The sequence below is a fragment of the Adiantum capillus-veneris genome, chromosome 17, assembly GCF_014529385.1.
Source record: "Adiantum capillus-veneris isolate H3 chromosome 17, ASM1452938v2, whole genome shotgun sequence".
Classification (NCBI taxonomy): Eukaryota; Viridiplantae; Streptophyta; class Polypodiopsida; order Polypodiales; family Pteridaceae; genus Adiantum; species Adiantum capillus-veneris.
In genome coordinates, this window is record NC_140947.1 from 145,829,152 (window position 1) to 145,853,779 (window position 24,628).

A 24,628-nucleotide genomic window follows, 5' to 3' on the forward strand; every position below is an offset into this window, starting at 1 on the left:
TCTCTTGACTAGTAACATTAGAGCCCAGTGCCTCCCATACGGTTGACATATTTTTCTTTGCAATATGGTATTTGATTACCATCTTCTCACCCACATAAAATTTGATGGTATCCCCTAGATGATTGGCGGCTTCGATTTCCTATGCATTTGGAAGGAAATCATTGATTGCACATTCACATTTGCAAATCCACAATGTTGATGTCCTTTGGATATTTTTGTATTTTAGAAATAAACACACTAACACATGTAGTTGCAAATACTAGGTAACTATTGGTTCATGTGACACATAGGTCTTGATGATAGTTTCTATCAAGGCATTGTTTGGTTTCTAGGCCATTCCATGTTCTCCAAGGTTAGTGTGTGAATGGTAGAGAGATCACCCACCCATTACACCTTGATGCTACATAAATATGGATGTAGAAAAATATTTCCCATGATACAAGATTTGAGGACCAACAACCAACATATAATAGATTCCTAAGGTCTACATGAATGGATGTAAAGGTTCACTTCAGATATTTTATTGGCTCACACTCTATAAAATCAAATGAATTCAATTGTGATGCTATATATACATGTTATACCTTTGCTAACCACTTTCCTTCTTGGTTTTGATTAAACTCTATGATTCTCCCCTTTCAATGGTGTGCCAAGAGACCATGTCTCTTCAAGCAACCTTGTGTACACTTCTTGAGCTTGGTTGAATTGTCATCCACTTGAATTTCTTATAGTAAGCTTATAATCTATGGAAACCCAGTGACCCTATTGCCTTGCATATTGCTAGAAGATATCAATTTGATGACACTTTTAGGTCATCAAGCAATTAGTAAATTCATGATAAGGAAGGTAGCAGTAGGCTACACAAAGAAAATTTAGATTATTTACATTCAAATGATAAGTTATATACATAGAAAAGTTCAAATGTATACAAAGATGGACACTAACACCATGATGAAGCTCCACCTACAAGTTGGAGACAAATAGCAAAAAGGTAAGCACATCATAGAGCTCTTAAGTAGATTAGCAATAGGAATGAAGCTTAATTTTCTTACTGAACATTGCAACAAAGGATATTTTTGGCTTCAAAGTAACGTTTGTGACCAGCCTATACCATAGCTCTATAGCTTGAGAAGAAATGTGATCTACAAAGGGGTCATAGTGTGAGGGAACATGATTAAAGAGCTATATGGGGAAGAAGGAGCAAAGAAGGTGATGAGGTTTGAAGAGCTAATATTGTTGTTAGAGAAGTATTAGTCACTAGATAGAAGATTGATTAATTGTTTGGACAATAGCCGCTTACGTGTGTGACATCACAATGGTTGCAATCAAGAGAAGGATATACACAATGAAAATTAAATGACACTAATGAATAGAGAGAAACTATGACATGTGCTAGATGCAAATAAAAGTGAAAAGCTAAAGGAAATATGCTTAGCCAGCCTCAAATTTTATTTGAATACAATACATTGGTGTATTGTGTCAAGCTCAAGTTGTCAATGCTATAGGTTGATGCACATATCTAGGCAACTTCCATAGTTTTCTTATCCACAATCTTGCATGTCATGGCTAAATCCATTGTACTAGATGGTATTGACATCATTACTATTGGGTTTGGCACAATACATCATCTTTAATCTACTTTGTGTGATGCACTATTGGCTACTATATTCTACTATTAGTTTGCATTAGGAAGAGAATGGGGACTAGGAGGGCCTCTTTATTTTCCATGAACTTAAAATGAGATTAAGGAATGAGAAAATGGTTGGTTGCCATGTGGACCTAAATTTTGTATGTGGTAAGGCTTAAATGTTAAAACTCTTTGATAACATAATGAGAAAAGCTTTTAAAAATTAAGAAATCTGAACCTTTTTCCATAAATCTAGGATAAAAACCAATGGTTTCTCTCTCAAGAGTTTGTTAGTTTCTTCCCTTCTTTCTCTTAAAAGGGGGTCCCTCCAAAGGCATTGTCTTCACTCCCCTCTCTCCTCTCTCCATTCTACTATCTCTATCCTCTCTCCACTCTAGCTCTTCAACCTACATGTCCTCCCTCAACGTCACTTTCCCTCCTAAAAGTTCCTTGCACCAATCTTTTCTCCTTAAGCTATCAAGCCATTCCACTGTCTAACATCTTTTGTAGACGATCAATAACATCGACAACAATCTCTTGAATCTCTCCATTGTTTTATAGATATCACCTTCACAACTTTCCATAGAGTTGTAGACTAAGGCATAGGATGCTTTTAGAGTTTCTTTCTAGAGAGGAATGATGATGTTTTAACAAGTAGATGAGTACCAAATAACCTTTCTTAAACTATCTTGTTATTAGCTTGGAGTCAAAATGCTATATTACTTTGCATTCTTGAGCGTAGATGTGAGCTATTGTGGCAAGGCATTGCTCATTAGAATATTCAAGCCCTTCAAGTCGATTTGATAATTCATGTCCAACCCATCCTACTAGCTTTTGACTCTTAGAGTTGGGAACAAAAAGTCCATAAACTAAATTGCATCCAAGCCAAACACTAGATTAAACTGAGTAGTGTTTAAGGTGATTTTTTTACACTACTCTATATGCCCTTAAGACTGTATGAAGTTGCAACCCCCAATCCATCCCTCTAAACCTAAAAATTTTAGTTAAGACTTAGCTTAAGATCTTATTGAGATGTTTAACTTGTCTATTTTCATGCGGGTGATGAGGGGCACACTTAGTATGAATTTTTATGAATTTGTTCAACAAGTACTGTATTACATGTGAGTGTCCTTGTCACTAACTATCTCAATAGGAAGGGCATATCGTAAACCAACATATGCATACAAGAATAAAGTTGTGATTCTTGCATTTTGTTTATGTGTAGCCTTTGCCTTAGTCCATTTAGTCAAGGAATCTGAAGCCTTTTCTTAAAATGGTTATTCATGTAGTGGGCTTAAGCTGTATATGTCGGTAGTTGAATTGGTCCCACAAAGTAGTATGCTCCATGTGGCAAAGGCATGGGCTCCCATCATTGGTTGCAAAGGCATATGATCGGTCCTTTCTGGCATGCCTTTCGGCAAGTGTCACAATGTTTCATGCATTCTTTAGCATTAGGTTCAAGGACTTTTACTAGTATTGAAATTCATGATTTCATTGAAAACTCTTTTATCATGCTAGAAATAAACTTGATCCTTTTCTAACTATTTTTGAGCTTTAGCTTCAGCTTGCTTATTCAATTTGTGTTTCTTTCTTGATGTCTTTGCCTCTTGAATTTTTGCTCCCATTTCAGCCCTCAACTTTTGTGCATTTTTTTAATTTTGCTTGTAATCTTGTACAATATCACCTTGGTTGTTACAGTTATTTCACTTCCAAATGAACTTCAAGGTACCACCTCTACCAAATTTACAATCATTTGTTCAGGTTTTTGAGGTTCTTTGGACAATTCATTGGGAAATGAGTTATACTAACCTCCTTGCAATACCTTGGAAGTTGCTCTACATTTGGGTCCCCTAGCTTAAGGCACTCACTTTTCCAATCATCATTGGGAACACAGTTGTGACAATTTCTCGCTCTTTGTTGTGAATGATGTTTAAGTGTAGGATGCCTTATCCCTCCATTTGCAAAGATGTACAATGTCTTCATGTCTTTTGACACAGGATAAGATTGGTCTACAATTGGTGATGGCATTTACCATCCCCCCAAAAGGACACATTAGGAGTACTCTTTCAATAAGGCATTAAGAAAACCATTGCAAACTCATCCTCAGGCTCTTTTGGTCGCTTCAGCTTTGCAGAAGCGAAATTCCCACTAGCTAAGAGGGGATCTTGCCCAAAGGCAGGTTTGGTCTTTCCATCCCTACCCCTAGTTTGGGTATCTGAGAAACATTTGATGGATACCTGTAAGTCTATTTCCCTTCCAGTTTCATAGAAACATATGGCATGTTCCCATCATACTTAGGCCTATAGTTTCATTCATGAGTTTCATTTGTCTCTTTGCCCTTTGTGGCACCCGTTTTTGCTGAGCCATAGATCCTCATTGAGGAGGTCCCTCACCAAGCATTCATAGTGGCATATGTCTCCATGGAACCCTCAACAATTGTGTCGTTTGTTAATTACCTCCTTTTGATAGTCATTTGGGAAAAAACTTACCACTTGGCCAAATTCTATAGGTAATGCAACTGCCATTCTATCACTCTTTGTTTGGTCTCTTGGGAATCTTCACGATTGATCTCCAAGTTGTCACCAAAATCTATAAGATTGTGCGTGCAAGCATCTAGATTAGTATGCTTCATGCTATATATGCTTGTGTGTAGCTTCTTTTCCAACAACCTTCCCAAGAATAGGGAGACAATTCTTAATAATTCCGCTCAGTGGGCACCTAGATATGTACTATCTCACATGAGTAGCACAATCCCTCATAGTTTCGCGTTTGCTTGTGCTTGAGGCAACAGATTTGTGCAAGTACATTGTGTTTAATCCTAGTTTTTGAGAATGAAACCACGAATCTTTTGGATAAAGTCTAGAGATCTTTGATGCTCCTAGGAATAAGGTTTGGAACCAAGTAAAAGCCTTCCCTTCCAAATTCATCTCAAAACTTTCATATTACAAGTGAAAATAAATCTTTCTAGGTAATTGTATGGATCTCCAAAATCGTTTTAATTTTTACCCGTTTTTGCAAATGTATAGGTCCTACCATTTGTGCATGATCCGACCCACTTCTCCTCATATTTGGAACTTTTCTAATTCTCCAAACCATGTCAATTTTACTTGTGACCCATTTGGCCCTTTATTGGTCTGTTAATTGCCATGTTTATTTTGTTTTGTTTTGTTATTTACCTCATTTAAGCCAATCCTTTGGAATAAAATCATCACTCTTGTCTAGTTTAGTTTAGTTTTAGGTAAATCCTTATTTTTTTCTCATGCTCTCAAATGTATGTTGAGTTTGTGATAGTCTACGGTTGTTCCATTTTTTATTAGACATGTGATGATGTACTAAAAATCCCTTGCATGTGGTCTTCTTGACCTCCTTTTTTATTATCATGGTAAAGACATTGTTAAACGTGTCTTGATAAATTATTCAAGGTTGCATCGATGATTCCCTCTGAAGGAAGAAATATATTAATTCACTATGATAAACTGACCCTAGCTTGGATGAAAGCTCCAAAATATCTATGGTGATTCAACTTGTTCCTAGTAGTATACCCCAATGTTTGTTTTTGTTTTTAAATCCTCCTCATGGTTCCTGAGTTGGCTAAACCATATCCTTTCGTTTTTGTTTAAGAGGAGGTCTCTAAGTTGCACATTCCAATTGAGCTTCCTTAACAAAAACTTTGCCCCATTTTTCCACCACACTTCTTCTAATTGTGAAACATGCTTTTCAAGTGTTTTTTTCTTGCCCAACCTTTGAGATGGGTGATTGATTCAGGCACTACTCTTTCACTCGCATTGAGATGGTGTGGAGTTTCTTTGCATAAGGCCATGGAAAGGAGATCACAATGGGGTCAATGCAGTTATCAAAAGGGCTTTAAAACATGAGCAATTGAATCCTAATGGATGTCCCACGAAGTGTAAAAAGCATGTGGTGCTTCTTGAAGCATAAACTTCATGGTGAAAATGCCCAATTGGGGTTGAATAACATTTTCTAGGAGGTCAAAGGGGTTGATGTGCCTAGGGAAACAAAATGGAACTGCATGCAAATGGAAGGATCATGTTCATTGCATTTGGTGAATGGATACTCCAAGAACAAAAAGTGTGCACTATGTCACGGCATCAAAGGCGAGGCCTTAACAATACACATATTGACATTTCGCATATTGATTAAAAAAAGCTTTCTTTGTTTTATCTTGAAAGTGGTTCCCACCATTGTGCACACACATACACAGAGGAAACACACACAATCAGAGTAACTGATTTTGTGCTTAAGGCCACACACATTCACATCAGACTCAATCAAAGCAGTTGTAAGCAAAAAATTGATGGTTTGATTTTAGTGCAAGTCATGTAGTTAAGCATTCAATGAAAAAACCTTGAAAATGGCTTCATGTACACATATACTATAATTCTCAATTAATGCCCTCAAACAAGCTAGTTTGGCTAGGAGAAAGCGGGAAGAGTAAGCAATAAAGCATGCAAAACAATCAAGCAAGATAAAAATTTGCACACAACTTAGAGCTAGATCCCAACTAACTCTAATCACTTGGTTAGGGAAGTGACTATTAGACGCACTCAAATCCAAGCGAAAGAGATAATTAAGAATTGAGGTTAATTATCCTACTCCTAAAGAGTTATGAATCGATTTAGTGCTTAAAGAGACGACACTAAATCTAGCATAGAGATCTTAATCGATGCAATTAGGAAATGCTAATTGCACATTAGCTATGATACCACATGTTAAGCTATGGTGATAGACCAATGAGGCATTCATGGTTGCACCATAGCCTATGGATAACTAGGAGTAGAATAATGAGTGAGCACAATATAGAATAACTTGCTTGATTGATTGAAATTGGGAAGAGAAAAATGAGAGCTTACAAGCTTTGGATATTGCCCATTTATAGGCTCAATGTGGAGAAGTGCAATCAATGATTTGATGGATATGCACCACAAGTAGAAATGGCAACACAACTAGCATGTGGAAAGTGTGTAGCACGAGTGTAGGGAATGAGTAGCATGTGTGAGACTTTTTAGGTTCCATAGGGAAAATGTGACTATGCACTTAAATAGTGCATGCTTGGCTTTTAGGGTGTGTTCTCACTGTGAGTGTAAGCAAAGGCTTACCCCAACAAGACTCATGACTGGAATATTTGTCGATCGGAAACAATGCATACCATAAGTCCACTTGTAGCCACCACAAGCATACATAAAGAGTGAATACACGAACATCAATCCGTGTCCAAAACAACCATATTCCAATCAATGTGGGAGCAAGGTCAACCACAATAAGGGAGAATCACCATCTCGATCCAATGACCACAAATACATCAAAGGAATGTATGGCAATCAAGCCAAAACCATGGCAAGAAATTCGATGAAAATCAGACAATATCCCGTGCAAAATGAGCAAAATCTAAATGTGAACTCCCAAACCATAAACCACATCCAAGATTCCAAAGTGGGAGATAATCTTGACCATTACAAGCTGACCAAACAATTTGTCAACCAAAAGTATGGGGGAGTAAACCTCGGCCACTTTAGTCTCCGAAAGAGGATTCAAAAGACCATAAACCAAAACCACTACTCATTTGCCTCTTCTGTGTGAAGCTCTCCTTGTAGCCCCCAGTGCTCTCGTTGCAGGAGCTGCCCCAAAAAGAAAAAAATTGTCCTTATAGGGCATGTTTGGCATTTTTAGCATCTTACTATTTTTTTCACACTCCTCTTTTTTTGCACCATGGTGTGTGATCGACCCCTTTTATTCTCAGCTTGCCTTGGAGCCCACTGCATGCATGTACCTACCCTCCGTTGGGGTTGTCACAAGGCGGCGTGACAAGGGGGAGGGGTGAACCCACCTCTCTCAATAAAAGGTTTGGACCGTAGGGCATCGTGGGAACGTGCCCCACCTAGATGCCACATCATCACCATCCTCACCTTGCCGCCAATGACAGTCAACGATGAAAACCACCACGCTCGCCACAAACCACCTGAATGTGCCGCCATTGGCCCACGTGCAGCACCCGACAGAGCACACCATGGCCATGAGCTCCAAGGGAGAGCTCTCTCCTTGCTTGTGCCTTACGAGGGGTAACCAACTCAATATATATACCATGCACCATCAGCTTTCAACTCCCCATGTGGGATAAGGGGAATGCCACATGGCACTCCCTTACGCATCCAGCCTCCAAAAGCTCCAAATCTTCACAAAAAATTGTCCAAAAAAAAAAATCCCACCAACTTCAAAGCTTTGCCACTCTCTGCTCACGGTTCCCATTCCAAGCTGCAAAACCAAGTGAAAGCCCTCCATGAAAACTTCAAACTCCACATTCCTCACTGCATTCGGACTTTACCAAGCCCTCCAACCTCGAGCCCCAAAACCAGCAAAAATCATCTGGCACCACTATTGTGCATCTACCGCTGGCTTCACACTTCAATATCTCTGTGATCTAAACTCCGGTTGACATGTTGCAACTTCCTATGGCCTTCACATGCCACATATCATCCATAAAAACCTTGGTAAAGCTGAAAAAATTGGAGATGACACACCATACATATAAATCACCCCCGATGAAACTTCAACCGTTCATAACTTGACCGTTTGAACTCTGATTGCCAATCCAAAATTATTGACATGCACCGTAAGACAAGCACTTCATAGCCATGAGTTCAGTTTAGGTCTAACCATCCATCTACAAGTGCCCAATCTGGCACGGATCTGCAAATTGCTTACAGCTTCAAGTTGCCATAACTTGCATATCGTAGCTCCATTTGGTGAACCATCTGAACCATCCTGTAGACCACACTATGGGCCACCTTTGGCACTCTGATTTTTTCACTTTATACCCTTTAACCATCCACCTCTAGTAGGAACCATAGCATAGCACCTCGGCCTTGAAAACCACATCAAACATACATATCCGCTGCCCTTTGCCTACTCTTGATCTTCACAGCTGCTTGGCCACTTTGGCATGCCCTTGAGAACCCACATATTCCTGCATTGCACTCTTCATAGTATCAACCAGTTTTGGCTGCACCAACGTCTCTCTTTAGAGACCGTTTCAATGGTTTGTAAATGCCTCCATGATTTTTAACTCAAATCTAAACCTCAAACCTCAAGCTCTACACAAGCTCAAATCTTCAAACTCAAAATTTATGCACCTAACTTTGAGCACTTGCTGTGCTTCAAAAATTGCACCAAATTTGCACACTGTGCGATAATAAAAACCCTGAAATTTCCTGCATATAGTTAGTTTGAGCTGAATATCAAAAAAATAAGTGAAGAATTTGCGAAAAGTTTCTTTTGCAAAGTTGTAGAACACGTCAAAATGGAGGGGTTGATGGAAAAATTTGTCAAATCTACAATCTAGAAGAAGAAAAACAAATTTGAAGACAAGATTGCTGCACACACAATTTTTAGAAAAACATCTTCACCTACACACTATCTTTCACATTCTCTTTTGAGCTTCCCGAAGAGCATACATCACTCTCCGTTGAGCTCACAAGCTTAAAATGTGTTCTCACAAAGCTTCAAGCTTTCTTGATCTTCCACTGCTGAGAGTGAGCAAGCTATCACCTTGAATCTCTTGACATTACCATGCTCCCTGTGATCACCGATACCAATTGTGATTGCACGAATGTGGTGCGGGTACGGAGGGAGGGAGAGAGAGAGAGAGAGAGAGAGAGAGAGAGAGAGAGAGAGAGAGAGAGAGAGAGAGAACACAGGATGTGGGTAGAGAAACTCACCACAATGTATGAGTGAGAGAGCCCCTTATTCTTCTATTTAATAAAGAATAAGGTGTGTACAAGGTCATGGGCAATCGAACACCTCTCGCATGTCTGCCGACCGAGGTAAGAGGCACACCGCCTTCATTCCAAAATTTATTGATGCTACTCCAAACAGCCAAAACTGTGGACACCGACACCCACTTTGATGATCATAAAACACCTGCTAGCAAAGAAGGCTCACATGTGCCAAGTGAGAGAATAACTATTAGGGTGGAGCCCTTTGTAAAGCTTGAAGTGCAACCAAAAGGAAAGGAAGGTGAACCAGTGGAAGATGTTGATGTTGAGATGACGAAGTCTATGGCACAAGAGGGTGTAGATTTGGTGCAACTCATGCTTCATAAAGAGGGAGATCTAGATTCCCCTATCTTCCTTAGTGACATGATGAAGAACTAAAAGAAGTGCAAGAAACTCGAGGATGGTAAGTGGTTTTGGCTACATGATTACTGTTCCTTAATCAATTCTCAGCATATAGATTTTGTAGAGAATATAAGTGATGTGCATATGTCTATAGCTCATGACATGCTTACCAACATGTAAGTCAATGGGGTTTTGTATTTAGATGGAGAAGAAGAAGGGATGAGCAGGGAAGCAACAAAATCACGACCTTCTGTGCAGAAAACTACAAAAAAACTACTTCCCTTTGGAATCCTTGTACTATTTCCCACCATCCAAAGCCTCGTGTATGCAAGAAACTATGACAATAAAGACACATAGTGTCTTGACTCTCTTGTAATGACAAGAATCTTTGATTCTTGATTTTTGAATACAAACGTGAATTTTTTTGCTGGCCCCCATACCGCTTCTCATTTTATTATGATGGTTACACTTGTTTTGTTAAAAAGTGCTTAGTCTATATGTTCTCAATGAAAAATCATGTCTTTTACAAAGATACCAAAAGAAAAGGGGGCTCTCAAATTGCTAGGCGATGAGGAAATAATAATCATCAAAGATCCACCTCCATATGTTCCTCCAACCATCACATTGCTTATCTTTGATATTCCTACACGACCAACATTATGGTGTCCTTTGTGTTCCATGGAATGTATCTGATAGACATTCACAAATTCTTGATCTGGATGCCACATCATTTGGAAAGGTCGAGGAATTGAGGGCATGTTAACTGAGCCATTTTTCTCAAAATTGTTTGTATTGTATGTCTTGTGCATGTGCACTGACCCAGAATTATTGTAGTTTTCAGGTACCTCTTTGTTCCCAAGGATGCATAAGAGTTCTTTGCTTGGGATGTGAGCGTATATATCTAAAGTTTTGTTATGCTAGAGAGAGTGAAAAGAGTGCTCCAGAGAGGTTTTATGGGGATTTATGACTACTTCAATATATGGGATGGACAATAGCTTTGTGATGTAGGCACATTCTCCATGGCAGGTGGAAAACCAATCTTTTTTAAGACTCCGCAAAATTTGCTAGCATTGGTGCAAAGATACAATTAAGGAAATGTGTTATTCATTGACAACAATCATTGGTAAATGCCATAGTGCCAAGGGTATGCATTAGGTACCTATGACAGAACCAAGGGTAGGCTTAGAATCCCAATCATAGGTACTTTTAAATTGAACCCCTAAGGTTTATTGAGCATATATGAAAGGTACCTATGACATTACCAATCATACGTACTTTTAGAGTGATCCCCTAACGTCTATTGAGCACATATGAAAGGTACTTTGCAAAAAACAAGACATATATACTTTCAAAGAGTACCAACACATGAATGGTACTTTGAACAACATGGCATGAATACTTTCAAATTTCCAACTTGTGAAAGGTACTTAAAACAACATGGCATAGGTACTTTCAAAGTACCTAGCTTATAGAGTACCTATCATAAGTATTTAGAGAAAACTATGACAATTACTCATATACATGCATACATATACTTTGTAAACTTAGGGATGGTAGAAAATAGGTACTTTGTTAAGAAACTCTAATTTGTAGCTTAATATAAAGTTAGATTCAAGATACAACCAAGAGTACCACCATAGGGAGTTTGTAAATATTGCTATATTATAGGGTGCCTGATAAAGTACTTATCATAGGTACTTTCAAAGTACCTAGCTTACAGAGTACCTATCGTAGGTATTTAGAGAAAACTATGACAGTTACACATATACATACATTCAAAGGGTTGGAATATAATCAACTATAGCCTTAAAGCTACAATCATAAATCAGCCACTTTGAATGTGAAAAGAACAACCAGCTTCAACTACAAAAAACCATGACTCCCAACCCAAAAGCAAGTGTGAAGGATCAGTTCAAAAGCCAACCCAACCAAAAATCTGTGAGTTTTTCTTCCTCGCAAGTAGATTATAAATACTGAGAAATAGTATCTTACATACATAATGGGTCAATACCATAATACTTGGGATATACTGCAAATAATGTATAAAAATCAGTACTAGGTTAGTCGATAATTCAAAACTCATACTTAATTAGAGCCATAACCTAAGTCGAATATAAATGACGGATCCAAACTAGGTATATCCAAACTTTGCTGACAAGTGGAGATTGATATTTGTCTATATAACGTCAATAAAAATCAATGTAATCAACAAATCTAAAAGAAGATGACAACCAAATCGTCAGTTAAGGACCAGAAACTCTCAAAAAAGGTCGGCAAGTTGATATTTATAAAGCAGATCCAAAAATTCCAATATACTGGCAATCATTCTAACAATTGGTAAATTATCATTTTTAAACTAAATTATGTATGAAAAATATTGGCAATCTTCTAAAAACCTGATAATCCCCAAAAATTTGACAGCTTTTCTCGTGTTTTTTATTAGGGATATTTCCAATACTCCAAACCAAGCCAAGTCACTGGAGCCCCTCACAGGAAGATTTAAGGAAATTGATGGTGATCAAAGTTTCCATTCATCAACCTCTAAAAGCACCAAGTATTATCCATACAAGTGTGAGTTCCCAGCTTACAAACCCACCATATCCAAGAACAAAGATTGCAATTTTCCCAAATAATATGTGCTAAACTCTATTGTAAGTGGTTTATGTGTCAAAGAGTTTTTTAGGTAGTTTTACAAACGATACAAAATAGAATTCATTAAAAAAAACTCAAATTTCATATTCAATTTAGAGAAATATACCACCTAAGGTAAGAACTGGTAGCCTCTTCAGCCTTCAACCGACCAGGCGAACCTATAAGGGCCGTGTGAAGAGAGCCCCATCCCTCAAGGATCAGTCCAAGGTAAAATTATCTAGGACAGACATCAAGGGATTAAAATATAGTAACTAGGTCTTTGAATAATATCACTACTATCCTTGGTGTTAGGTGCGTGTGTGTGTTTCAATAAAAATATAACATATGCACCAAAGAATCTTTTCAGATTACAAAAGACACTAGAAACTATGTCAATGAAAAGAGGTATAATTCCCATTCATAATACAGAACAGTCTTATACACAAGTGCTGAAATCAAGAGCCAGAAGATATAATAGTTTGCATCTTCAAGCCCAAGAACTTTGAAAACCATAGTTGAGAAGGTAACCCTCACCTGCACCCATGGAAACAACGCAACTTTTAGTTAGTATTGGCACCGTATGAAAGTGATGCATGGGTATCAAACATGTTATCGATGTCACCAAACTTAATTTCTTTCAAAGATATATAGTAAGAAAGGTAAAGCTAATCATGTATTCAGAGATGGTTTTAGTATGTAGCCCCTCAACCCATCAAACAGTTTGGACAGCAATTCCGTTTCAAAACCACAAGTCACCTGAGATTAAGTCGGAGTAGCAAGCTCCACAATAGCCTGCTTACCCACGCCCTTTTCCATAGATCCGAAACTTAACATTAGCTCTTTGTAGGAAAAACCCTCACAGTCCTAATGTATAGACAAATTCTCACAAGTACTCACACACACCACCAATGTTAGGTGAGCATGTAAAGCTCACCTTTTTATAGGGTTTGAAGTAAGTAGCCACCTTCCTTCATAGTCGTATTGCGGGCCCCGGCTTCAAGAGGGGAATTGTGCAACAATGCCACCTTGCACGGACACACACACACACACACACACAGCACTTAGAGCGCTAAACCGTAGACCCGCCAGGAGGGAGCCACCACGTTATAAAGCAGAAGAAGACAGCATTTACAAAGCCAGGCAGCTCACCCATAACTTATTTATCAACTAAGGGTTAGGTACCATTAAGGTACCACCTAAAAAATACCCTACTGAATTCAAGCCAGTTATTTACCAAAGGTACCCTAGGCCAACAGTCCCAACAAATTATACCAGTACCAGTACACAACTAGCACCAATACTAGTCGAGTATAATACAGTACACAAACAATACCAGTACAATAGCAACAGTACTAGTGTGTACCAGTACTAGTACACAAGTAGCACCAGTACCAGTTCTAGTACTAGTACACAAGTAGCATCAGGATCAATACATTACTAGTACCAGTGCCAAACCATATGTGTTGTGTGTGTGTGGGTTAGGTACCATTAGGGTACCACCTCATGATACATTTTCCAAAATCACCAAGTGAATTCAAGCCAGTGATTCCCAAAGGTTCCCCAAGCCAGCAGTCCCCAGTACCAGTACCAGTACATAAGTAGCACCAGTACCAGTCTAGTATAATATAGAACTAGTACCAATACACAAGTAGCACCAGTATCACTACCAGTTCTAGTACCATTACACAAGTAGCACCAGTATCAGTACATTACTAGTACCAAATGTGTATGCGGGTTAGGTACCTTTAGGGTAGTAGTACCAGTAGTAGTAGTAGTAGTAGTAGTAGTAGTAGTAGTAGTAGTAGTAGTAGTAGTAGTAGTAGTAGTAGTAGTAGTAGTAGTAGTACCAAAACCAGTACCAGTACTACCAGTATTTGTATCAATACCAGTAGTGTGTGTGTGTGTGTGTGTGTGTGTGTGTGTGTGTGTGTGTGTGTGTGTGTGTGTGTGTGTGTACCCACCCTATCCCAGGCACCATACACAATGGATTGGAAGTAGGCCCATTGTGTATGGGCCTACTGCCTTGTGAAGTAGATGAGAGTAACAAAAGTTGACTATGAAGCATTAGCAGAGATGTGCCAACTCAAAATGTCCTTGAAGAGGGTTAAATCAGCCTTATCAACACAGTACTCGATATTGTCTTCAAGGAAGACATTACTCCTGTAGGAGTTTTAAGGCTTTGACAACCAGTTTGGAAAAAATATGGTTGTCATTCATAATCTTATCAACAATATATCTTATGCTTTTGCTCTTGATCCCAAAGGAATCCTCAAATGTGTAGTTTGTTTAACACTAACTTGTTCCTAACATCATCAGAAGAGAACTTGGCTAACTCTCCTTTCTGAGAAAGTGTCAGGGCAAGAATGTTTTCAATGAATTCAGATAACTCTACCACCACTTCATTAGAGTTGTTGACAAGTTGGGCAAGGGTATGGACACATTTATCAAACAGCATGGTTTGAACAAAAGAGTTGGCTAAATCAATTGAATCCCCTGCTATCAGTTCAGATGCCATAGGGTCATGTATGCATCTAAGTACTTGAAGCGATGCTTGGGGGGGGATTCGTTGTTGCAGGTTGAGAGAGGAGGGGGTTGGAAGGTGGTGGTGCAATGTGGAGGAGCAAGAGGGATTAGGGTGGCTACAAAAATGCCACTTACCATCGGCAGTAGAGGCGACAATGGGTGGCATCTGGTGGTAGTGAGCGACCCCGGGGAGGGCTCCAGAGCTCGCTTATTCTACTTCCCCAATTCTAGTAGGGCTTGCCTTCCAAGCTCAATCGTACTCATTGTGAGGCTCATATCTTGTAAAGTAGAATTGTGTGTGCTTGGGGGATTGAGACCTTTGTGTAGATAATGCTAGGGAAAAAAATTAAAGGGAAAAGGATCAATAAGAAACATATTCCTAGACATATGAAGTTATGGATGCAACATTCAAAAATTTGAAATTGTATAACGCTTAACATCTAGATTAAAATGTAATACATGAACATCAATCATAAGGGAAGTATTTTACCAATGCCGTTCTCGTCGTTATTTGCGATCTTCCCGTGCACAGTGTCCTAGAAAAATAAGCTTGCACCACTCCTTGGATTTGTGCTTGTAGAACATAAGGTAGTGGACATGGATGATACATGCACCACTGACTTGTCTTCACTACTCAAATTTTGTGGGGGAGTCTTCATGTTGTGTGTGCCCCTAATAAGAAAACATGCACATTTAGCAACCTGCATCAACAACAACATAGACAGAGAGAGAGAGAGAGAGAGAGAGAGAGAGAGAGAGTCCACCATGAGTTAAACATCAACACCACCACACACACGTACATGATCATGCATGACTAAAGCATGAATAGCACCACACACACAGAGTCTAGCATGAGTGAAGCATGCACTCACACACATAGACCTGCATGACATTATCCCAAATAGTAGCACATAGAGAGAGAGAGAGAGAGAGAGAGAGAGAGAGAGAGAGAGAGAGAGACCTGCATGACACCTGCATCAACAGCAGCACAAAGAGAGAGAGAGAGAGAGAGATAGAGAGAGAGAGAGACTTGCATTACAGGTGTATCAACACCACCATAGAGAGAGAGAGAGAGAGAGATGTGAAATATTACGAGCTTCAGGTACGTCCAAGTATGGAGGTTGCAAGTTGCAAACAAGAGCCTCAAGTATAGGTTTTGAATTTTGGGCACCAAAATTTTCATAGAATCTATGTGGCAAGACTCCATTGAATTGCTTTTGCATGCTTGAAGTTCAAACAGTCAAGAAGTGGCCCGCCCAATAAATCTTGGTAAATTTAGGATTAAACCAACATGTCATATTCCTTGGAAGTACCATTGCTCTATCACCATATATTCCAAAAATTATAACCACCTTTTCATGTTATCACCCTTACCTATCTGCTTGGTGTCTTTTTTTGTAGCTATGCTATCTTTGTCATAAATAAACAACCTCTGTTCATGTAAAAACTTGGAGTCAAAACCGCAGGATCCATGTCCACACACGTTGGAATCTTTGGAGATTGGACTTTGTTATATCCGAGGACCTTTTTCCTTGGCATAAATCACCATGTATGTATAAACATTTGGTATGTAATTACATGCATCTCATAGAGTATAGCAGCAGTAGAATGATTAACTAAAAAATGATAAGGAGTGGGTAGAATAAATGCCACCTGAATTAGCTAGTTATGGTTTGTAACCATGCTTGCTCTTACAAAAAAAAAGCTTCTATTGCGTGCATATATAAATCATCAGACCCAATCATAAATGAGTCGCGTGAGATTCACACTTGGTGTGAGAGAAGCTTTGATGCTACACGTTGCAAAGTGAGAGAGTGTGAGTGCCCTATCTCAAACCACTATTGTACATGATCTTTCACTATCAACAATTGAGGTTTTGGTGCTTCAAAGGCGTGCTTGCTTTAGGATCTTCGTCCTTCCACTTGTGTAAAGCTCTTTGGCAAATGCAAGGTGACTTGTATCTTTTAAGTTTTATCATTTGAGCTTGTTTGAGAAAGTGATTAGTGTGTTTTCATTGCCAAATTTGTATCCATTGTAAGAGGGTATTGTGGTGAGAGGGCTCCCACACCCTAAGACAGTGGCATCTGTGTGTTGAAAATGTTTAGCATTCACTATGCATTGGGTTAGTTTTTGTGCAAGCTCTATGGTAGCGTTGTAACGAACTAGAAGGATCCTCATGCAAAATGTCAAAGCTTAAAATGTGTATACTTATGCATGCTTAATGCTTTGCATATCTTAAGTAGAATCGACCATGTCGAAGGTAAATTTTTTGAACTTGGAGTTATCCAAAGTACTCTAGTGCATAGGTTTAAAAATTAAACCACAATCTTGTTTCATGCATCATAGGAGAAGCTATATAAAAACCTTCTTATGTGGAGTTAGGTCCACCATATGTGCATGCAAGGCATGCACATATGGATAGAGTTGATTTGTAGAACCTTCAATGGATAGAGTTGATTTGTAGCAGCTAATAATCTGCATGCATTGCAGGCATGTAGCTTTTTAAAAATGGAAACTGTGTTCTTTGCCTTGCTTCATTCATCCTTGTTCTTATCATGAGATTTCTAATCTCAAATATTTCCAGCTTCCTTTGAGAGTCACACTTTGTCTCGTACTTGATCTCAACCATTTCCATTATGTAAACCTTGATTTGGATTCTGAATTGCAAGCCCGTTAAAATGGATTTTGAATTTAAAGCCCATCAAAATCTATTAGTCCTTGTTGGAGCCATGTCAATGCATGTTTGAGAAACACCCTCATGTGCTCCTCCTTTCTTCAAATTGTTCGATCATAAATGCTTGTTCTTCTTTATCTTCCTGAACTCATGTGAGATGCTCCCTTTGAGAAACTGTTGATGGGTGAAGCAGTCAACTTATTGCCAATACACGCATCCCTTGCATGTAAAAACTAGTCTTGATTGGATTGTAATAAGAAATGAAGTGCTTTATTGATCTGGCATAGTTTTTTTTTTAATTTTTCCAAGCCACAAGCCGATGTTTATGTCAAGCTACAGAAAAGCAATGTGAATAGTTAAACATTTCGCCTTATAGTTAGGGGCGTGAAAATGCTAAATAAACAGTGCACTTCATAAAGAAGCACCATGCAAAAGAATGATGGAGAGTTGGCATTGTGGTCTCTCCAAAAAATTATAAGAAACAAAAGTCGTGCATTGCCGCGTAGGATTTATGTGTTGGACCAAGCAAACGCATAAGCATGGGGAATCGGATGCAGATAACGGACCTTGTAGTATTGTCGAGTTGGAGTCATGGTTGTTCAATCAAAACGTCCATTGTTGTGAATATTTATCCTTTTTGTCACACACAAAATAGAAGTTAACACAAATACAAAATATGCAAGAGATAGATTAAAATTAAAGAGAAACAGAGATAACTTTATGTTTTATGTCATAGACAGCGTAGCGTTTATTGTAGTGATGAGATCTCATTTCATAAGTTTCGAAGTAAATCATTACAATAGAATCGCTCAATTAGTAGACTGCAAACATTGAGCTAGGGGATGCCTCATTTTTGTTTCGACTCTACATTATACTATTTAAAGGAATATTAGCTTTGTATTCCACTAAAACCCATTAAACTAAGGCCGATATGAAAGTGGCTCAGACATGAGTGGTCTTCCAAATTGGCCTATTGGTACCTAAGCAGGCAAAAGCAAAAGATTGCATTTGAGACTACTTGCTTGCTTATTGTCTATAGGATGACACTCAATATCTGGGTGTGTTTTTCTCGGCTCGGTCTGGCTCTATTTTTATCGTGCCGGTCTAGTCAAAGATAACTTCATTTGACTCCCGGATGCGAGGCCACAAATGAGCAATATAGTAACCAACTGTGGTTGTTTTGGCGATGAATGCAATCAAGAAAACCCTTCTTCCAGTGTTGCAACAAAAATCAACCTGCAGGTACATAAGGAAACCTCCGACCCACGAAGCTTCCTCGGGAAAGCTATCAATCTTCATAAAAGAAACTCTAGCGGAATTGGTTTCTCTCTCTCCATCTCGCGGAAGCCCATCAGTAGGCTTGAGTGCATGCATATGCTCTCTCTCACACACACACACACACTTGCTTTCTCTCTCTCTGGCTTGCACTAGCATAAACAACACACATCAAGCAAAGCATTGCCAAGCACAACATGTTTCTCCAACAACCCTTGACTAGTTATGTGATTCTCACCCATGTGAAGGTCTTCAGTAAGGTCATAGGTCTTCACACGTCCAAGCTAGGAGATGGCATTTCCTTTCCATTTGGTAAAAACAACCCAGAACTTCCTTTCCACTGCCATGTTGGGCACATCCTGCAATCACCACATTCTGAGAGACGACATTTGTACAGAAAGCTCATCAAAAACTTGGTTGTGCTTTCATTAAGGGAGTTAACCGGAGTCCTCCAAAGGATAGTGGCTCACAAACTCTTATTGGCTAGGTGATAGGATAGACATAATTGAGGGTAGAGGGGTGGATAAGAAATATAATGACCAACATTGCTGCATGTTAAATGACAATGTCGGCCTACTTAGTGCGATGCTAATTACAAAGTCAACCTATGTTTATTCAATACATACACAAGTGTTCGATTGCCCAAGGGTTTGAGTCGCCATTGTTTGTGTGGGATGGTATGACAACAAAAATCTCCACAGGGACAACGTTGTTACAAGGCGGTGTCCATGGCGTTAATCTAGTGAAATGCTCCCGTACTCCGAAAAGATGTAGGTCCTCACAATTTAGATGCAATTTCTTGCTATTAAGCTCTCGCTTAGCTGCTATTCTCAATTGCTTATGATCAACGATTGCATTCCTTCCAAGTGGTTGTATCCTCTGCCCACCTTCGACCAACCAAGTGACCCTGCACTACATCCCGGCAAAAGCCTAATCCGTCGCTTTGAAAAAAAATTCACTGCTTTCATTGATCAACCTTTGTCACTTCCTCTTCAACGTTGATGGCAATCTGTTGTATGGTCGACAGCTCCGCATGCATCTTTGGGATGCCACTACTCTCAACTTCGTGCTCTCTATGGGCTCAACAAGCAGAGCTTCAATTTAAGACTAGTAGTCTTAGAGTCTCGTTGTTGTACTCCATGTAGCGCTTTATACCTATCGCAAGCAATTGACCAAGAGCAAGCGTTATTTATTGTAATTAGCTATTTTTAGTAGCGTGAGGCTGTTGGCCGTGTGATTGGGGACCAAGGGCAATGGCCTAGATCATGCCAAGCAACCATCAGTAAGCTCAAGAAACCTAAAAACCTCATTAGGCTTACCAAGTAAATATGTGTGCGTATACTAGTTGGAACTTGGTAGTGTGGGATACAATTTAGAGAGTAGTAGTTTATTAAAGTTCTAGCTAGGCCCTAGGCACAAGAGTGCCTTGTATGTTTGGCAACGGCGAGATGGAGGCAGTTGCTACGGGTGCGGGAGCTGCAACCTGAGAGGAACCTGCATGATATTGATCTACTCCTACGGGATATTGAAAGGTGTATATGCCACCCGTTAGGAAATTAGGTACATTAGGAGGGGGGAAATACGCAAGCCCATGATTGTCATTATGGTTCCTAGCTGCATAGAAGAACCCCCTTGGTGCGTTGGGCAGTGGACTCTGGACAAATAAGGGTGGTTTGCAAGGTGCCACCCAGCTACACCCTACTACACCGTGTGCTGATGGCGGGGCTGGGGTCGAGGGATATTCGCGGGGATGCCCATTCCCATTGTGGATCCTACTACTATGGCACAAACTTTCACCGGTTGGTGATATGGCAAAAGGGGCCATAATTGAAGCAAAATCTACGGAAGCATGTAGTACCGCAATGGGCGTAGAGGTTGTATAACTCTTGGCAAGGGCTGCCACAATCCACTTATGCTTCTGCTTCTACTTCCCCATGATATGCATGTTGCACCATCACGCTTATCCTCCAACTACATAAGAGACCCACAATTGTGTAGAGACTTCACTTCATACATGGAATTAAAAGGAGAGCGTCATCGTCATGATTCATCCTCTACTCTCAACTTCGTGCTTAGAGTCTCGTTGTTGTCCACCATGTACCGCTTTATACTTTTCGCAAGCAATCGACCAAAAGCAAGCACTGTTTATCATAATCTATTAGTGTGAGGCTAGTAATATCAAAGATTTGCAAAAAATCAACAACTTGCTTGCAGAGAGCTTGGATTGAAATTATTGACTCGTCTTCCTCGAAACTCTTACCTCATGGAAAAGCGGGACGTTAGAGCCATTGTTTGGCCGCAAAAGGTACCCAAACTCCGCACAGAGCAAGAGAGTTGGAGCATAATTCAATTATTCGAGGATGATCCAAAAGCGATATCTCCTTAGGTGCGCTTGCTGCTGTCAAGCCCAAGAACGACCGAGTCCTTGCCGGTCGTCTGACTCCAAGCCTTCTCTTTGTGCTCACAGTCAGTGTCTCCTTCCCCTCCACATACAGGTCGTGCTTAAGAATGGCAGGCTCCTCTCCTTATGGCTGTCTTTGCATGCCCAAGCGGCCACCTCTCCAGCGGCCCTCTTGGCTCTGACGCCCTCACGTGGTGGTTGTAGCCTGAGCACCTGAGAGAGAGAGAGAGAGAGAGAGAGAAGGGTTGGTGTCTACTCAAGGCAGCCTTCTATCCCCTTGTCATGCTTATGGCCTCAACTGTCTCCTCCTCTGCAGGGTTCCAAGGGCTCCCAGAGTTGTGTTGATGGACCAATCGCTCCTTGACAGAGTAAGACTTTACTTTCTTGTTTATGCTTTGGGCAATTGAGGACAGAGGACCAATCTTTGTCTGAAATGCCCTGCTTCCCATGATTTATAAGAGCACAAGGACAAACCTCTTATCTTCATGAAACTTGAAAGCCAAGCCAAGCCCCTTGCCACCATCCTGACCAAGTACAAAGGCACAAAAAGGCATGCATAGATTCATGACATGCTCTTCCCATAAGCCAAAACATATGCGTTGCTAGCTGGATGTCAAGACAATGAAGGCATATTTTGGCCAAAATGTTGTTTTAGTGGGCCATATGCCATGCATGCTTGAAAACAAATAGCTAGATTTTTCTTTCCATAAATCTAACCTGCCAACCCGAGACTAGAGTTATGGAAGGCAAGTTCAACCATCTTCCGTCGCTTCATGCAAACCGTTCCAACCATACCAAAAAAACAGGCAATTGAAACAAGAGAATGCCAATTCAATCCTGCCAACAATATATATAGTCCTTTTGAGATGTAGAACAGGGGACGGGAAGGGTCACCGTAGATGGAGAGTACATTATGGGGCTCAATGTTGATGAAGTTTACAAGATGGAGCAAGGGGGAAAGGAAGCTTTCAAAAGAGCATGCGAACGTGTGAAGCAGACGTTCAATCTCGACATTGGGCAATCTAAGGGCATGCTCACGCGAGGCTTAGTTGTCAGTTAGCCAACTATGCCCAGACAGAGCATTAAATGAATAACTAAGCCTCTTGCATGGTTACGTGAGGCTTGCCTGGATATTATTCATTCATCATCCCAACTAAGCCTTGAACCTCACAACTATGCCGAAATTGGCATAGTTACAAAGGGCGGACATAATTATTCATTTAAAGCTCCTTTTTGCATGTGACCAAGAAAGAGGCTTAATTATTTGTTCAAATAACTGATAACTAAGCATCACTTGACCATAGCCTAAAGTGGCACACCAATTCAAATAATGATAATTGTAACGTGCCATAATCAAACGACTCTTTTTTACAAATATTTAAAGGTCTTCCCTCCACTTCTTTTGTAACTAATATAGCTGCCACATAGGCCTTGTCACCAAAGAATCTTCCCTTCTTTGCGCTATAGCTATGAGCTTTATTACTCACACAGTTTTCCACCATTACTGTTTTCATCTTGCGACTTGTGCTCTCAAAAACTTCATTTTGAGCAAGCGTACGAAGAGCAATAAGAGCAGAGTCGCACCGAGGGTTAATGACTGGAGTGGGGGGAAAGGACATTCCATTTTCAGAAAAGAAGAAGGATTCTCGAATGATAACCTTGCTAGTGCTTTGAAAAAGGGGACGAGGAAGCTATTTTTTTTGCAGAGCAACGAGCGAGCGTGATTCTCGCCATCTCAAGCCAATGAGGCATTGATCTGTATCTTGCCTTTTCAACGGTATTTTTGCATGCTCCACTCTCATTGCATGGGTGCGACTAGTTTTCATATAATCTACTATTGATCTTGCTAATGATAGAGCGACTCGACTCTAAGATTCTCCCACAAAGACTGTAAAAGTTATTCATGACATACTCTTCACCTTAGAACATGCATCATCATTATGCTTGAATGGATATGCTCTAATTTTGTGAGTTGTCTCACCTATTAAAGTGATAAAATACGCAGCACCACCTAGTGATTTGGTAAGCATAGGCCCCCACGCATCCGAATGAACTAGATCTAACTTCTCAAACTTCTTCTAGTTAACCTCTCTCTAGGACTTGTTCCCTCAAGCTTTGAGCCACCATCTGTCCGTGCGTAGACTGGCCATGGCTCTCATACCACTTGAAGGGAAGCAATACGCACACGAGAGAGAGAGAGAGAGAGAGAGAGAGAGAGAGAGAGAGAGAGAGAGAGAGAGAGAGAGAACACTAGTTAAAGCTCATTACAACAACAAAGTCTGTAGCCCCTTATTGCTTCATCGTGTTATATGGTTACTCGTTCATAAGTGGGTGACCAAACACGAGATATTCAATCAAGTCATATTGGCCCTTTACACAACAAGTCCTACCAAGCACAAGCCTAAGTGTTATATTATTGCTTCATTCTTTGGGTTATATGGTTAGTCATTAGTAAGTGAGCAACCAGACATCTGATGTCCAACCAAAGGAGATTGGCCTTTTACCCTACAAGTCCTACCAAGCAGAAGCGTGAGTGCTACCTCAACCTCTCTTAAGCCGTTGTAGACACGAGCACTGGTAACAAGCTAATTTAAGTGACTTGCATGTCCTAGTAACAAGCTAATTTATGTGGCTTGCATGTCACACTGAGCAAAGGTAATTTTAAAATTTACTTTTTGGCTCCACCACTTAGCGAGTAGGCAACAGGCAGCTAGAAGACAGCCACTTTTCACGCAAGAGGTCGACAGGTCAAACTCACTACAAGGCGCTCGTGCCACTGCTTTTGCGCTTGTCTATCGTGAAGCAAGAATGGCGAGGGGTGTGCTTCAGTTACTTTCGCAGAGCAACGGACATCTTCTTCAGCCAACAAAATTTTGCTACCTCATTCTCAAACACATCAATGCAAATATGTGACACAAACTTTAGCAGGTGGGTTCAACACACTCTCTCTCTCTCTCTCTCTCTCTCTCTCTCTCTCTCTCTCTCTCTCTCTGTGTGTGTGTGTGTGTGCGCGCGTGCGCGCGTGCGCAACACTCCCAATTGACGGGTGATAAACTTTCAAGCCATTGACTGGCCGAACGCTTCTCGACTCTGCAAGTCGACAGGTGAGAGACTTTGAAGCCATCAACTGGCTAAACGCTTTTTGTACATGTGCCCACCTCTTCTCTTTCTCTCAAGTGTTCCATATTTGGGGTGTGTTTGATTTCTCCTCTTTCTTTCAAGTGTGCCATATCTCCTTTGAGGAAGTAGAGCTTGACCCATTGGCTACGATGCTCACCCGTTCTAAGGTTTCCTGCTAATTGAACCCACAAACGCTCTAGACCAAAGAGTGTTAGACGACATATTTCTCTCTCATCAAGTGTGCC

The 24,628-nt window shown here is 40.2% G+C and overlaps 1 long non-coding RNA gene across 1 annotated transcript; it reads right to left on the bottom strand.

Moving 5' to 3' along the window:
- Positions 1–12,789: 12,789 nt before the first annotated feature.
- Positions 12,790–22,152, bottom strand: LOC147438271 (uncharacterized). Its single transcript, XR_015184748.1, has 3 exons — positions 21,123–22,152; positions 15,404–15,585; positions 12,790–12,924 (listed from the first exon to the last, which is right to left on the bottom strand). It is a non-coding gene; the product is annotated as an uncharacterized LOC147438271 (long non-coding RNA).
- Between the last annotated feature and the right edge of the window lie 2,476 nt (positions 22,153–24,628).